At 35.3% G+C, this 17983-nt stretch overlaps 1 protein-coding gene across 4 annotated transcripts in view; it reads right to left on the bottom strand.

The window, feature by feature from the left end:
- Positions 1-17983, bottom strand: part of PDE4D (phosphodiesterase 4D) — a 358961-nt gene that overhangs the window by 266358 nt on the left and 74620 nt on the right. The window lies entirely within an intron of this gene.

Raw genomic sequence — 17983 nt, 5'->3', positions numbered from 1 at the left:
GTAAATTTATTAGAAGGTAAAAGGTAGAAATTGAAGTTTAATGAAACATCATTTCATAATGAGTCCACTGGTTGAAATATTCTTATACTTTCTATTCTAGGATATTTCATAGGCTTATGGATATATTCCGAATCCTTAATTTACAGTGCTTTTCTTTCAGTCTTTTTACATTTCTCTGTGCTAATATTTCAGCAGTACATCAATATCTTCTACACATAAGGAATTATGTGTATATATGTTCTTATACCATATAAGAAATCATTATTAAGGCTTTTATAAAAAATTATACATAAATACTGTGAAAGAGGATGACAGAAAGTTCAATATAATTTTTTTATTTTAGCATTGTACAATACCTGGTCTATCCTACACAAAGAAAGCACTCCCAGAGAGCACATTTTCAATCTCATTTAGATCTCTTATACCATGTTGTGAAGATTAATTATTCTTCATAATGTGTTTTAAAGATGTAAGGCTATCTGTGGCTGCCAAATATAATTAATCTAGTTAATACACCAACAGTGCCTGTAATACTGTTCAATAATAAATTCCTTTGTGATGCTTATATGAGTTTGATGGCCAATTGCAATTAAGCAGTGGAGTGTGCTATTTTTAAACTGTGACAAGCTTCCTGGAAGATCATTTCATCACCTTTCATGAATTTTTTAAAGATTCTATATGTAATATGAGAAAATGGACAAATATCTGAACATGTTAGGAAGAAGTACTTAAATAGCTTTTGACTAACTAGAGACTTAATACACTATCAGCAAGAATGTCATGTGAAAAAAATTACAATTGAAAATATTTTTAAACCATAAGCTCTTAATACATTTCTTAACAGAGCTGAAGGTTGTACAGAAGAGCATTTCTTTATTTTCAGAAAGTAGTCATGGAACTGGGATCTCATATGCCAAAGAAGATCCTATGAAAGGTAGTCTTTTTTATTACCAAGGCAGTTAATGCCACATTCCTCAAAATTATTTGATAAAATTTCAGAATAATTTGATAGAATTTCAGAAATATTTGATAAAATGTCTTTGGGATTGGACAAGGAAGTTTTATGGAAACAAGCCTCTTCATGTGCTCTAAATTTATTGAGATGTTTTAAACATTTGTTATGGAATCTTATTACATTGACCCAGATGAAGTATTTAGACACGACCTCTGTTTTATAGCAAGAAAAAGACAGCTGCCATAAGATGCAGTATGCCCTAAACACTCATGTTTTAGCTATGAAGTTGGTAGCAGTATTGAAACCAGATATATTCTGTCACACCTAAAATAATCATCATGCAAATATTTGTAATAAAAAATATCAATACATAAGATTTTTTAAAAGTCTGAAGATATAAATGAATCTTGTAAAATTTGAGGAATGTTCTTAAGGAAGGCTTAAGAATATACTCTTCTCCATGTGCATTTTAGATAGGCATGCATTCATTTTTCTAGGAAAGGTACTTTTTACATAGCTTCTGTAATTTTTTTCATTGCTCATAAAAAACTTTTTTTCCACAAAATTCAACTTAATTTCAGCAGAAATGCAAAGAAAATATAATTACAGATTTGGGGGACAAAATTATTAGCTTGTCATATAAGAATACTCCCTCCTCCCACCAGCCGTAAGTCTCTATATTTTTCCTTAGAAAAAAAGTTCTAGAAAATAGACACTTTTTTTGAGTTTTACAAGTGTTCATACCATAACTATTTCACACGTGAATAACATTTCTGTAGAAATCTCAAGGCAAGACCTGGAGGACACAGGTTAAGCATTTTCTGAAGTCCTAGTCCATCTGTATACATTCATTAAAAGTTATGTAACTTTCAGGTCTCTAGGCAATTTATAAGCACCTACATCGATAGACTGAAATAGCTGAAAATATTAGAGCAAAACTATGTTCAAAACTATGCCTGGACTGTCTGGTAATTAGCTCACAAGCATATTGAAAAGAAAGCTCATAAATAATAACACATTTATTCCAGAAAAGCAATGATCTGAAACAGCCAATGTTTAAAATAAATTATAAATACACAGATTTCCAAAAGTAAAAGCCCTTAACTGTGATATGGAAAAGATTCTGACACAATTGAGCAAAGCATGTAAGAAGGTACTGTAAAGGTTTCCTGCAGCTTATGGCATGTCTGTAAAAATGGAAAATATAAATTGTCTGTCTTTCTTTTGAAGAAAAGTAAATAAATTCTTAGGAAAATCAGCCAGTTCTGGTTTACTGTTGGTTTTTGTTTGTTTTGTCTGGGTTTTGTGTGGGTGTGGTGTGTTTGGTTAGTTTGTTTTCAATATAGAGAAGCAAGCAATGCTTCACTGATCAACATTTATACTGAGCTGAAGGTTAGACTGTCAGCATTTCTGCAAGCCCATATATCTGAATTAATAATTGTCTTTCAGATACTGATGAGCTACAAAATCGTTGCAATGCCGTTCAAAGTCATGAAGGCATAGAACAGACCAGGTTGGAATGGACTTCAGAAGATCATCTTGTCCAATCTTTCCAGGGAAAGAGATCTTGTACTTGGAAAAAAAAAAAAAAAAAAAAAAAAAAAAGTTACAAAGCAGAGTGGAGGAGTTGAAAACACAAAAAAAATCTTTTCTTATTGTTACTATTATTGTCCCCTGGAATTGTCTGTTGGATATATAAAATATTTCAGTTCTTACATTTTAAACCTGAGAGATCACTATAGGCAGCAATTTTTAAAAAGAAACAAATGTCAACAAAGTCTAGCCCATTAATTTTTTCAGTTATCCCAGTAAAATGTAGTTTAAACTTTTCAGTTCCTTGCTTGTTTTTTCTTTTGGTTTCGAAGGGGGTTATTTATGTTTTGTGGGGCTTTTTGAGTGATTAGTTTTAAAATATCTTAATATATCTTCCTTTCTTTGTACAGTGATGGAAGATTGTCATAGCTTTCCCTGCCAGGTTAGAAAGCATATCAATGTTAAGTATTTTAGTGCTGTGTTTTCTCAGGTAGTCTTTCCACACTTAATATCTAATAATTATTTTTTAAAATTATCCAATAATGTCCTTTATAGGATGTGGTGTGGTTTTGTCTGCTCAAAGCTTTAGTGCAGGTAAATTGTACTATATGCTGTTCCATTTGGATAATAAATTCAATTCCTTTCAATACCACCACCACCACCACCAACCAAAACTTCTGAAGAACAAGATGAATCTCTGTCAAAAGGCTTTACCAATAAAAAATATTCAGGTAGGAATACCTTACTAGCTTTAAATATAAAACTGTTCCTATTTAGGCCTTTAATAAGTCCTATCCTGTAGCAGTCCTGTAGATGGCATGAAAATATTCTCCATACTTCCAAATCATTCTTTGAAACAGCTGTGGACTGCACTTTTTGAAGTAATGTATCAAGAACTGGACAATCTTCTGGTTATGGTCACCAAATAACCTCAGACACAAAGATTCAAACTGTGAGTTTGTCTATCTCCGCACTCAGATTTTTTGATCAATACATATATAGGAGGAAGAATGAACTTCCGTAGCTACCAACGCTTTGTCACCTGTGACACTGCAGTCTCAGCATAGGCTGTGTTCACACTGCACAAAGACAGCGCATGAGCCACCAGGATTTGGAGCCAAAGTCTCTCCATGGCTCTTTTCCAGACCACTCCAGCTACTTCTCTCTAAGACAAAATCAGGATAGGGTCCTGAAATAGTTCATCCTGAGGATGAGTTCCAGCAAGTGATATAGACCAGAATGCATCAAATTTGTTCTCCTTTGACCTACACAATCCTCCACTGCTACCCTAGAATCTTCTATCCCCAAATACTACTAAAAGCCTTCATGCAAAAGCCCAAGCCACGCAGTGTAAAAGCAACACTGTGGTCGGCTGCAATACACCCTGTGTTACCATTTATTATTTCAAACACTTCCAATTATATGTATAAAAAATAATTATTACCTTGCTGTCTTAACAGTATCACGTAGAGGGAATTCAGAGCCAAATGGTATGCAAAGACAGCCCACCTTAGGGTCCTGAGCAGCATGGGCCAATCTGTATCATTTAATTTATACCTCATACTCAGTAACTGATGCATTTTTCAGGATGGATGGAAGATTTCTTCAATCTTTGTAGAGCTCATTCTGTGAGACAGTTGACTAGACAGCTGTGAAATGGCCTTAGGTCTCAATCCAAAATGCACTCAGAATACTAGGCAGAAGTTATCCTGATAACATGGGATAAAAGTTCTTCAAATACAGACAGAAGAGACTTACTCCCCTAATTTTTTGGAGATATTTAAACAAATATTTAAATCTTAAAAATTTAATATAATTTAAATTAGCAAATGGAAATAATTTCAATAATTTAAATATTTCAATCACTGATTTAATTTTTTTTAATTTTTCTGGTATTTTACCTAAAGAAATTTTCATCTCCTTAAAGTTCACACTTATTTTTACTAATCAAAGACATACTGTAACTGTGTATATTTGAAGCAATTCCACAGTTCAGTAGCCATTTATTTTTCATACTCTTTTATGATGTTAAAATATTAAATGCCACCATTTAAAATTTGATGACACCATCTTTTATTTAAAGTTTCCGGAAAACCGCTTTTCACTGGAAACTAAAATTCTATTATAATACAAAACTCAGCATTTTCTGTTTGCTGTTTATTAGAGTTGGTTTTTATAGAAAATAATTATTATGCTATAGATATTTAAAGATAATAAGTGGTGGATATGGATTTCAACTAGCATGCAAATAATTGAAAGTATAGCAAGAGACTTCTTTGTATCCTTTAAGACTTCATAACTGATATTCATCCTTCAGGGTGTTTAGAGGATTCTGTGTTTGGGTTTGGTTTGGGTTTTTTTGTTGTTTTGGGTTGGTTTTTTGTTTTTGTTTTGTTTTGTTTTGTTTTCTTAAAATGATTAGGAGAAGAAGAAGGAAAAGGAAAATTATAGCTGGTAAAGCAAAAAAGCTAATCAGATTTCCTATTTCATTATTGACAAAACAGTCTGACAAAATAAATATTTTTAATCACTTTTTTTTTTTTCATTCAGCTGTGAAGAATAAGCTACTGCTTCTTACAGCTAATTTAACTTTTCAGCATAGTGATTTTAAATGCCTGGTCAGGTATTAGGATAACTTTAACTTTCTGCAAGTTTTGACAGTAGATGGAATAGAAATGAAACTATTCCTTCTAAATACTGTGGCTGGATGTTTTGGTTTGGGCTTTTTGGGCCTGATTTGGGCTTTTTTAAAATTTTTATTTCTTATGACACAGAAAGACTATTATAATCTGCAGTAGTATGTATTGCCACCTTAGGGGCTTTTTTTGGCATTGTATGAGTCTACCAGGATGTCCATAGCATGTTGCCAAAGCTTGAACAAGACTCTTAGTGTTACATCAGTTTTATGGAGTAGCATTCTTTTTAAAATGGTTCTTTGTACATTGTTTCATAAATAAGCCTGTTTTGGTTCTAAACCTGGTGACAAGACAAACTTATTTGAAATGCCTGATAACAATAGTAATACCATTTTCTGAAGCAAAAGTCCCCAAGGTAACATTTTTTTAATCCAAAACTACACTTAGGACATGTGTTGTAAAAATTTTCTAAATAAATCTGACATTTTTTTACAATGTAAAGGAGGTGGAAACAGGAAGTTTTTTGAACTAACATTTCCTGGCATTAAATAGTTGATTTCTTGGACTGTGTAAAAGACTAATTTTATGTCCTTAGGCAAGCAGCTTCCAATAGTCGTAACTTACACTGTGGTGGCTGTGTAGTGCTAAATATAATTAATAGATATTTCAGTTGCTGGCAGCTGGAAATGCATTTCCAGTTACGCTTATAGATTTCACCACATTTTATTTATTTTGCTGTCACTGTTTCATATTTTTCATCAACTGATACCCTAGAAGTAAAATTTCGCAAGTTTGCAAGTACTGTTTTCATGATGTGGTATATCAGAGGGAATACTAATATTAAATCATATTATTTGAAATATTGCACTTTAATCCTTTTGATTCGGAGATTCTATGTTTTTTATGCTTTTAGGCAATTGCTTATCTTTGTTTGCTGTTACAATAGAAGTAATAGTTACAAGATACATTAACTTCTGTAATGTCATCCTTGATACTGTCAATAAACAAATTAATACTGGATTTACAAAGAAAGGGGTATGCATTCTTTCCTATTTGAAGGGAACTAAGTACATTTCTTGCTGTTCTTCAGTGTAAAGATATATTACACATTCTTAAGTTTTTGGGGGCAAGAAGAGAATAAAATAGACTAAAAGTAATGAGAAAAAGTGAGAGGTAAGTTTTAATTGTTAAGACAATAATAAAGAGGCTATACCAAATGGCAGAAATAAAACTAATAGAGAAATTAAATATAAAACAAAGGGATTTTGACCACAGCCTTTTACAGTACTAACTTAAGAAAAACACTCAAGAGCAATTTGTCTTGAGCATTTTACATAAATTCATTATCACTTCTGTGTTGTAAATGGAATGGTCTTTCTCTCATCAGTGTCTGTAATGTTTTTCTGTCTTTGCCCTCTACTGCTTTTTGCTGTAAAATTGTTTTAGCTGGTGCCATTCTTCAGTGACCCTTGCCTGTACCTGCCAGCCAAGCAGATTCCAAATAAAAAATAATATTAAATAATTAAATGCTGCATCATTATAGATCTATATGGAGAGCAAGAACAAAAGTCACCTGCCCAGGTGACTGAGGTTTTTTGATTTTCCTGTATTTCCATCTTGCTAATTAATATCTTTGCCATGCAGAGGTGATATATCTTTATTGGAGACAGCTCTTGTCTCTACTGTGGCCACTGCCTGGAGCTGGGGGCTAGGTATGAGCGCTGCTCAGGAACTGTTAAATCATCATCCCCTGATTAAACCTGTCTGCTATAGCTTGATCAGATGATGAGTTGCCAGTGCTGTACCTGCTGTGACAACTCACACATTGGCTTCCAGATTTGACCACAAAATCTGCTGCTCTTGCCTTGTTGATGCAGGAAACCTTGAGTTTTAGAAAGTTTGAGTGTATCATTATTTTGGTAGGCTGCCAAATGTTTCTGAAGAAGATAGCAGAAGGGAAATGGTACTTAAAGCAGTATAATTAAGCTAGCACTGAGAAGAATTCATCAGAAAGAGGAACTTCTCTTTCCAGAGTGATTTGACACTGCTGAATTTTAAGAAAACTTGGATGGGTATTTTTGCAAATATTGGAGATATGAGAAACTTATTTTGTTTTGTAACTCTTTGTATAACACTGTTATATTTGTAACTCTTCGTATAACACTGCTAATTCAGAAGCAAAAAAAAATTTAAAAACAACAGAAAAAGAACATGTTGCACTATAGGTTTTATAGAAAACCTGCTACAGAAAATTCTCAGAGTTTTCAGCTGGAGAGTAGAAAGAAACCGCAGGATGCTGATTGCAATTTTTGCTCATTTTAATACCTACGGTGTTCTGATTTTGACAATTCTACATTCTTTAAATTATAATCCAGACTAAGGTGGTGAGAGCAGAAGGAAGGGGACAAGGACAAAGCATGTTAAGAATTAAAGGAGGTAAAAGAGGATATTTTGCTTTGACCTCATTATCTATAAAATGAAAATTGGACCTGTTGCCCTGCAGTTCATGAAAGGCTAAACAGACTGAGGAAGTGCTAAAGCAGACTGCATGCTTAGACTCTGTTTCCAGTAATCCTAGTTATCCCCTGTTAAAGGAATCAGCAGTGTTTTGAGAAATGCATTTTGAATCTCAATGCTGACACATGCAGAGGAAGAACTTGTACTTCATCTTCCTATATCACAATTAAATAAATTTTTAAACATTTACATATTGGAAAGCATGGCTGTTCACTGTCACTTAAATTTTATGTTTATAAATGTAAAAAGTTTTAGTTTGTTCCAGATTCAAAGAAAATATTAATATTCCTTCTTCCTAAGAGCCAATTCCCATTTTCCAGCCAGATCTGGGTATTCAGATACTACTTTTATCCAGTGAAAGCACAAATTATTTTCTATTAGCTCTCCCTTGCAGATGCATATTCTCATTTTCTTCTTCCCCTTGTCTAGACATCTATCCCCTTTTTCTCTCCTCATTTCTAAGGATATCAGGCATCATTAATAGGCATGCACACTACTTGCAATACTGTAGCATACTTTTTTCAAGGCAGTACAGTATTAAATATGCCTATCAACAGTTCACTGTGTACAGCATCGTATTTCACACAAAGTATTTTGGAAAATAATGTTAATGACAGTTTATTTAGGAAGAAAGCTAGAAACTCCTTTGCTGCATTTTATGTCCCTGACAATGTCTACTGCTTCTCTTATTTCAGATGGAGTTATCTCACCTGCTTCAGCATGGTCCCCAAACTGAAAAATCAAAGAGATTTTTGATATTAGTACATCTCACCACTGAACTGTACATTACTGCTTGTCATCTTACTTGAGTGAGCTCACTGATGAATCCAGTACTGGATAACTGAGAAACATAGGATCACAGAATCATTTAGGTTGGAAAAGACTCTTAAGATCATCAAGACTGATGGTTAGCCCAAGTCCATCACTGAACCATGTCCCCAAGGGCCACATCCACACAGTTTTGAACACTTCCAGCGACACTTATTCTACCACTTTCCCAGGCAGCCTGGTCCAATGCCTGACCACACTTCAATGAAGAAATTTTTCTTAATATCCAATTTAAACCTCCCCTGGTACAATTCAAGGCCATTTCCTCTTATCTCTTCCTCTTAAGAGATAAGTCTGTTGTTAGCTGAGAGAGGAGGACAACCCCCACCTTCTACAGCCTCCTTTCAGGCAGTTGTAGAGAGTTGTAGAGAGTGATAAGGTCACTCCTGAACCTCCTTTTCTCCAGGCTAAACACCCCCAGCTCCCTCAGCTGCTCCTCACAGGACTTGTGCTCCAGACCCTTCCCCAGCTCCATTGCCTTCTCTGGACTCACTCCAGCTCCTCAGTGTCTTTCTTGCAGTGAGGGGCCCAGAGCTGGTCACAGCACTGGAGGTGTGGCCTCACCAGTGCCCAGCACAGGGGGACAATCCCTGCTCTGTTCCTGCTGGCCACACCATTGCTGATCCAGGCCAGGATGCCATTGGCCTTCTTGGCCACCTGGGCACACCCTGGCTCATGTTCAGCTGCTGTCAGTCAGCATCCCCAGGTCCTTTTCCACAGGGCAGCTTTCCAGCCACTCTGTTCTAAGTTTGTATGGTCGGTGGACTCTTGCTGGATGCCAGGTACTCACCTATCCCTGTGCCACAGGATAGGGGTGAGAAACAAAAGGCTCATGAATTGAGGTAAAGACAGGGAGATATTGCTCACCAACTATCATCACAGATAAAAGAATCTCAGCTTCAGGATATTAATTGAATTTATTGTCACTCAAAATCAGAACAGGATGATGAGAAGTAAAATTAATCTTAAAATATCTTCCCCAGTCCTAACCTCCTTCCCAGGGTTCACCTCCTCCCCTACAGCAGCACAGGAGATGAGGAATGGAGGTTACTCTCATTTCAACACAGGTTATTTCTGCTGCTGCTCAGGGAGAGAAGTCCTTCCCTTGCTCCAAAGTGGGGTCACTCCCAAAGGAGAGGTCTCCCCAGATTTCTCCAGCATGATTCCTTCTCACAGACCCAAGTTCTTCATGGGTATTTACCTGCGCCAGTGTGGGTTTCCTTCATGGACTGCAAGTGGATCTCTGCATCCCCAGGGACCTCCATGGGTTGTGGGGGCACAGCTGCCTCACCATGATGTTGTCTACACCACAAGCTGCAGGGGAACCTCAGCTCTGGCCCCTGGAGCACCTCCTGCCCCACCTCTGCACTGACCTTGGTGTCTGCAGAGTTGTTCCTCTCATATATTCTCACTCTTCTCTGAGAGTGACTACAACTGCATAATAAGGTTTTCTTCATCTTATATATGCTATCACAAAGGTTGTTTGGCCTTAGCTAGTGGAGGGTCCATCTTGGAGCCAGCTGTCATTGGCTCGGACACAGGGGAAGCTTCGCATAGCTTCTGACAGAAGCCACTCCTGTAAATTCTCCACCACTCCTCCCACCCCACTTCCAAAACCTGGCTATGCAAACCCAATACAGCCTGTGGCACTGCCTGGGGTTGTTGTGACCTATGGGCAGGGCACTGTACCTTGTTGAACCTCACACCACTGGCCTCAGCCCATCGATGCAGCCTGCCCAGATCCCTCTGCAGAGCCTTCCTGCCCTCCAGCAGATCAACACTCCTGCCCAACTTGGTTTTGTACGCAAACTGACTGAAGTTGTCCAAATCCTCTTGTCCAGATGATCAATAAAGACATTAAACAGAGCTGACCCTGATACTGAGCCCTAGGGAACTGCACTGGTGACTGACTGCCAGCTGGATGTAACTCCATTCACCTCCACTTTCTGGGCTCAGCTATCCAGATAGGTTTTTTAGCCAGTGCACAGCACACCCATCTAAGCCCTAAGTAGCCATTTTCTCCATGTGAATGCTATGGGAGACAGTGTCGAAGCCTTTACTGAAGTCCAGGCACAGAACATCCACAGCCTTTCCTTCATCGACTGAGTGGGTCCCCCTGTCATAGAAGGAGGTCAAACAGCACCTGCCTTCCACAAACCCCTTCTGGCAGAGCCTGGTCCTCTGGTTGTCCTGCACATGCCACATGGCACTCCAGATGAGCTGCTCTCTGACCTTCCCTGGTACTGAGGTCAGAGATGCACAGAGATGTCAAAAAATCAAGATCCACTTCTGTACCTCATTCATTTCTAAAACACAGAAGTTTCATTCTCTCCAAGCACTTGTATGTTTGATTGTCATTATGCAAAGCAGACAGTCAAGATCATAGCACTGTTGCAGGAAGGATTTGCTAATAGAAATATATGAAGGTTTGGAATTGTCTTTTAAAGGAAATGCAGACTTAAGAAAAGTCAGCACTAGATTTGTTCATTTTTTTTCCATAAAAGGTAACTAAATGCTTGTCTTATAAAAGTATACATATACAGACTAATTTTAATTTCAATAAATGTAGATACTGAGAGCAAATATGGTTGTTTCATCTCTGGCTATAAAAATCTAATTGTTTTAAAAGATATATTGTTTTCATCTTCAGGTTCTAACAAGAAAATTGCTGAGTTAAAAAGCTTCCTACTGATAATCCATATTCATGCTTATAATCCCTATGAATTTAACTCCCTTTTTGTTTGTAAAGTGTCATGGGCTTTCTTGGCTTAAAGCACTATGGCTTGTAATTAGCTAAGCTATGTCAAATACATGAAAAACTTCCAAGGCCAGCCTGAATATAATAACTATGTTGATATGTTCCTCATTAATATGGCAACAAAGTGGTAGTTTTGACTTCATTTTTGAGTCTGCAGAGTTCCAGATTTCTTATTTATAGCAAGCACTGTAAGGAGGTATGATACATGCTGGAATGGAATTCAGTTAAAGACATCAGCAAAGGTTTTATCAAGGACACTAAAAAGGGCACTCAAAAACCAAGGCAGCAATTTAAGAAAAGAAAATAAAAGACATGGTTATATTCCAAACCCACTTTCTTTTTACTGATGGGTCTGAAAGATGTTAATGGCAACTACCAGAGATCATTGAATGTGGTCTGTAACCCACAGCTATAAAAAGCTAATTCCAAGGAGTGTTTCAAACACTTTTGGGCTCAGCAATAAGGACAATTAACAGAGGGCAAATAACAGATGTGAGGAACTGTGAGTTTCTTACCGGTATCTCTGGTACAGTGAATAATTGATTACAGAGATGATAAAACTTATCATTGACACTACTGAGAGAATTAACTTCTGGGTGGTCAGGTCAAGGTCAAGGTCAAGATTGGCCACACAGTCTTGCATTAAGAAGTCACACTCCCAACACACAGTTTTTTTTCCATTCAATCTGTCATTGAAAATAATCACACTAAGAAATTCATCTAGACCTTGAGGTAAGTTACAAATCTGAATATTTTAATTTGCAATGATACAGATCAGTTTCACTATGAAAATTCACTTCAGTTTCAGAAGGAAAAATCTAACTTTACTTAGAAGTGAAGAAATATTTTTATATTACATAGATAAAACACAATCATAAAAAATAAAATATTTTAAAAATTGCAGTACCTTCTGCATAGACAGATTTCTCCAAATAATTAGAAAAAATGACTGCCAAATATCTGAAAGACTGCAAACTAATAAATGTAATGTAACCAGCATGACAACTTGTTCCTCCCATTTTGCCTTCAAATCCATTCTGAAATAAAGCCTTATAGAAACCCAAAAGTAGCATTTTTTTTTCATTGGAACAACTTATTATATTTTTGTTTGGTGTTCGTATTGAAATAGTTTTCTGATATACCCTTTGCATCTGTCTGCTATAAAATAATTTTGAAAGTCACTGGGATTTTTCCATAGAATTTTCCATAGAAGACAAAACTGATGTCATAGTATATAAAATCTCTAAGGCAGTTGTTTTAAAAATAAGATCTTAAGATAACAATTAGGCCATAACTTACACACACATGCATTAGCCACCTAATTTCACAAAATTTTCATGAAAGGTTAATCTAGTAAAGGAATAGGAATTATTAATATATCATATCTCACATAGGAAAGTGGAAAAGAGAGTTTAAAGTTCAAAGCATTTGCTTTTATAAGTGATCAAATTGTCCTTATTCAGAAAAGAATATTATATAAATATCTAACAATTTTTTTATATGAATTATGGCTGTGGAAATTGCAAAAGTTCCCTTTTTATAGTAATGTTGGGCAAGTATTATTTGTCTTTCAGAACCATCTTCTTTCAAAATGAATTTAGCACACATCAAGTAAGAAGAAAATATTAATCTGTAATTATTAGTTTATATCTTTTATTGACACACTGTAAAAAAAAGACTAAGACATTCACTTAGAATGTGATTAGGGAAAAAAGAAAAGGAAAACAGAAAAATAGAAAACCTTAGCTCTGACGATGAGTTAGGAATATTTGAAGTAGGTGCACACCCTCATGTCAGATAGCATAAGGTGGTAATGAGATCATCTCAAGCAGCTTTGAGAGAGACATTGAGTACACCTGAATGATGCTTGATCAATAAAGATGCCTTTTCATCAATAAGGCTGACCCAGACCACAGAGTGGATTCTTCCCTTAGAGTTCACTCTCAATCCAAAAACAAATCTCCTAAGCATCTGCCAACAATGTATTCCCAGCCATGCCCCTGGGAAAAGATTCACTTTCTCCTATTGCTCTGGTCTGGTCACTCATCCTTGCTTTACTCAGAATTTTTGCCTAGCTCTCTTCATGCTGTGGTCTCCCTGACTTTTTCCCTCTTAGGTTCTCTCATGTCCCACTCACCTTTACCTATTCTCTGCAATAGTACAAACAGTCTGTTCTCCAGAGCTTCATCTATTCAGTGTGAAGAGGTTAGACCAAGGTGAATGGGCAGCCTTCATTCATGCAGCCTGTGTGCAGAACTTTACACAAAGAGGCAGCAAATCACAACCAACAAAACAAATTATGAAAGACATCTCACTTCCTTTAAAGAACAGAACTCTCTTCTTTGTAACCCATGTTATCAAATTATATATACTCATTGAAATATTGGACAACTTTTCAAAAGTCTAGTATAAATATTATTGAGAAAAACAATGACATCTAGTGACAAGACAGAAAATCACAACTCTGTCTTCCTTATGCAGGACTAAATGAATACACATTCACCTCTACACTTGTGACCACAATATACTCCCTCAAGCTTCAAGATGAACTGCTTTTCATGTTAAAAATCAGCACAAAAGAAAAACAAAACAAGACTTAAATTGTCTTGCTTGCTTTAATCTGTATACAGTAGCATTTAAACGTGCAACACCTTAGTTTTGCAAAGTAAATGTCCCCCAGATTATAAATTCTTACACACTGGCATGTTCAGAAAACAGTAAATTATAACTTGCACTTGACAGACTCTTTTGTAAAATTAGCAAAAAAAGTGTGCTATGTTTACTTTTACGTCTTGCCCCCAACATGGTTGCTACACTAAGAAATTTAAGAATTTATATTATTATACCCACAACATAAAGAATAAGATAAAAACTTCATGGTAGCTGCAGTTATAGATTGAAATACATGAGTTCAGCAACATTAGTTTCTGTAATTTTTTTCTAAACAATTTTTATTTTTCTAGGTTTTCTTTCTCCAGAAGGCATAACTTCCCTCATAGTGTCCAAGAGTGTAAATAAATTTCTGGGAAATACAACTTGTACTCACATTTCTGCATGTCAGTTCTTCATAATGTTGTTTGTATACTGTGGAACTTTTTCTGGTTTTACTTTACTAACTTTGTGTTACTAACTTTTGTTAGTAACTTGTGTTACTAACATAACATTTACACAATGTCACTAACGTAACATTGTGTAAAACAACATCTGTATTATTTAGCAGTTCATTTTATGTTCTATTTATTATGTGTTACACAAAATGTACCAAACATCACATCATTGTAATGTAGGTGGCTCTACATTCTACATTGTATCATTCTAGACTCCTTTCTTGATGTCCTTGATGGGAAATTTGTTACTGAAACCTATAGTTCTTATTTTCACAACATCTACATTATCCAGTGTGTTCTACATATCATCTTATGGTTCTTCCCTTTTTTCTGATAAAATTTAAAATTAACTTGGTTGTTTCAGTAATGATACAGTAATTTAATTGTCTATTTCCTTGTTAGAGAAAAAATGCACATAATATTCCAGGCCATTTTAGTTCAGGAAAATACTGGAGCGTATTTCTGCAATGTGTATTTTTATCCCAATAGCTCATATATGCATATGAATTCTATTGGATAATTATGAAATTTAGACATATTTGCAAATGTGTTCTGAAAAGTAACACAAATGAAAATGTACTCAAATTTTGTGCTGACCTTAGATCATCATTCTCCTATTATGTATGTAAAGAACACTGTTGGAAATTCCTAAAAACAGGCATTGTGAAATAAACAATTTATTTATAAGCATGCTTGTTTGCATTAAAAGAAGTGGACAAAGATGTTTTGTCTTTTGAGTCTGCACTAAGTTTTAAACAGAGCACCTCTAAAGGCATTAAAAGAATTAGTAAACACATCTAATTTCATTTTAATTCCATGCTGACTCTGAGAGAAGCACCAGAGAACTTTGGAAAAAGCAAACACAATATCTACAACAGCAAATTCTTACTATTAATCATACTTGTCAAAATAAAGGTTCTAGGATTCTAGTTTAAAGACTTCTCCATCTACTCTGTTTTTTTCCTGCCTAAAAAACCAACATTTAAGTATTAATAAATTAATAAATTATTAATAAAATAGGTGGCATCCTTTAGATACAAAAAGTGTTGTTACTAATTACAATGGAAAATCTCAACCACCAACATAGCTAAAGTTTAGGATGATGATAAAATAATATAGTATTAAAAAAACTCTAGTTTGCCTAACAAGAAGCAAATTTTATAAAATTAGGGGTATTTACAAGAAATTATACTATAAACTCCATTTGTTTTTCCACTTTAGAAATAAAGTATGAAATTTGTAATTGTAGCTGCAAAATATGAAATGGCTTATTTAGTTATCTGGTCCATATGGTTCTTCAGGGTGACAACAGTTATATATAACCTATTATTATATATTTGGCCAAACTTTACATTTCAGAAAAAAAAGTAATTTTTCACTTATTTCAGAGTTCTTTTTCTGTATGACCCATGTTGTGGTGCTGTTGTTTAAGGAATACAAGCATGCTCTCTTTCTGTATATATACAGAAAATTTGCAAAATCAGCAAATTAGATAAAAAAGCCCACAGTTCAAGGTTGCATCTATATTTGTGTTATAGTTTGGCTTGAGAGTGCATTGTGAAACTAGCCCACCTTTACCACTTTGTTGTGCATATCAAAACACACACTAGTCCTGTAGTATGTAAATAGAACTTAAACAAAGTGAAACCAGATGGTAGGTACCAGGTCTGTGTACACAGAGCTCTGTGCCCAGTGGGACACAAGTAGAAATAATCTCAAGTACAAGCAATGTAGGCACTGGTTTATCAGTACCAACTGCTTGAAGCTGCAGTAACCTCCCTATTATACCCTATTTGCCACTTAAATTACAGCCTAAGAGGTCTTTAAGAGATTATAATCCCTCTGAGCAAACTCCTGAAAAACACTGAGGGTGTCTAAAGCTGCTCTGTAGAAATCACAAACTAATGTTTGTTTTACCACATACTATCATTGAGACTAACTTCTTAGTAGAAGAGTTCCTAACACCTATGCTGCATGAAGTGAATTTTCCAATCTTACTTGATACTGATCTAGGAACACCCAAAGAGATCTGGATACAGTCTCCTCCCAGTCTCCAGAGAGAGCAGGTCATGCTTTAAGAACACAGGCATAGAAAAGAGTAACTGACAGATGACTCTGCATATGAATTTCTAACATGGAACAGTAGAAGTCCAGGAATCTTGTCCAGAGTAAACTGGGGAGGGTACAAACAAAGAAAAGTGAGCTTTCACTACAGAAGAGCAGTAGAGCCCAGTCCAGTAATTCACATCTTCAACACATATAAAATATCTGTATAGTTAATGTAAGTCTGTTGGTTCCTGAATGTGTTGATGCTTCCTAAGGCAGTACATGTATAGACTGATACGTATCAGTTGCAAATAGAGATGAAAATTGTCATCTTCAGTCTTGCACCTTGCAAATTTTCTTAATTTATTTTCTCTATTTCCTAGTATGAAGTGAAAATATAACTTCTGACAATACAGCATTGTTTAGCATGAATTTTAAAGCAGCTCATGTACCAAATATAATCCAGAAAATGGTTCATCAGAATTGCTGGAATATAAAAATGCCTGTGTGTTTCACTTTTCACTCATGTCTGCCAGTACTATAGTTCATAAAGACCACAAAAATGTCATAATTATACAGGATTTTTGTGTATCATTTGGATCATGAGATATTTCATAATACAATTGTATCTATGCTTTAGATCACTGATGCTCATGTAAATTGTAAAACTACATATATTTATCAATTTCCAACCACCCAGGGTTAAAGTGGTTTATAGCATGTTTTAATGCAAATGTATAACTTAACCATGCAAATTAGCCACTAGTAGCCTTAAATGTTGTATTTTTCTTTAAATGTTTACAATTTCCTTTAAAAATAGGGCTTGCTATAGTTTGCTGAATCACATCACTAGAGCTCAGAATATCAATTTCTGAAAATCCTGAACAGCTTATTTTTTCTTTCCGAACATCACGTGAGCATAGCATTTAGTAAATAGTTTGCATTCTCTCCTAGTTTTGTTCCTTAAAACTCTTTGCATATAAGCTTCAAGAACTTTGGAGGAAGTTCTCATATATTTACTGATTTCTTGCTATAAATCTTCATGTAGGTCTGTAATTTTTTTTAAACCACAGCATTCAAAGTAACTCATCTGACTTCAGATTTGCAGTAAAATAAAAGTAATGAGCCAATAGCATCACTAGCTGAAAACACTGCCGTTAAATCACTTACAGGTTCTCTCACTTGAGTTCTAAACATGGAAAAGTACCATGAATTTTGCCTTAGTTTCCACTCATCTGAAACAGCATGTGCCAGAGAAGAGGACAAGAGCATACTTGTTGATGTGCTCCTACAGATATCATGCAAAATCCAGAGAACACAGCAGAAAGATTTAATTACACATGACAGTAATTTCTGATGAGTTAAAAATCTCAAGACATTAAAAGATTTTGCATATACTCACTGGACATATGAATTCATAGAAGGGCACAATGCAAACACCCACCAAACTATATGCTTCTTGAGAAATGCTACTTAATATAAAAAGCAAAAAAACAAAAAGAGACATTAAATATCTATGCAGAGGCACATGTACATATTAGCATCCTAAAAATGCCAGTGGACCACAATATTGTACTCACAAATTTTGTACTGGCAAAAGGTT

This window comes from Vidua chalybeata, chromosome Z (genome assembly GCF_026979565.1).
Source record: "Vidua chalybeata isolate OUT-0048 chromosome Z, bVidCha1 merged haplotype, whole genome shotgun sequence".
Lineage (NCBI taxonomy): Eukaryota > Metazoa > Chordata > Aves > Passeriformes > Viduidae > Vidua > Vidua chalybeata.
This window is presented reverse-complemented; position numbering and strand designations above follow the sequence as displayed.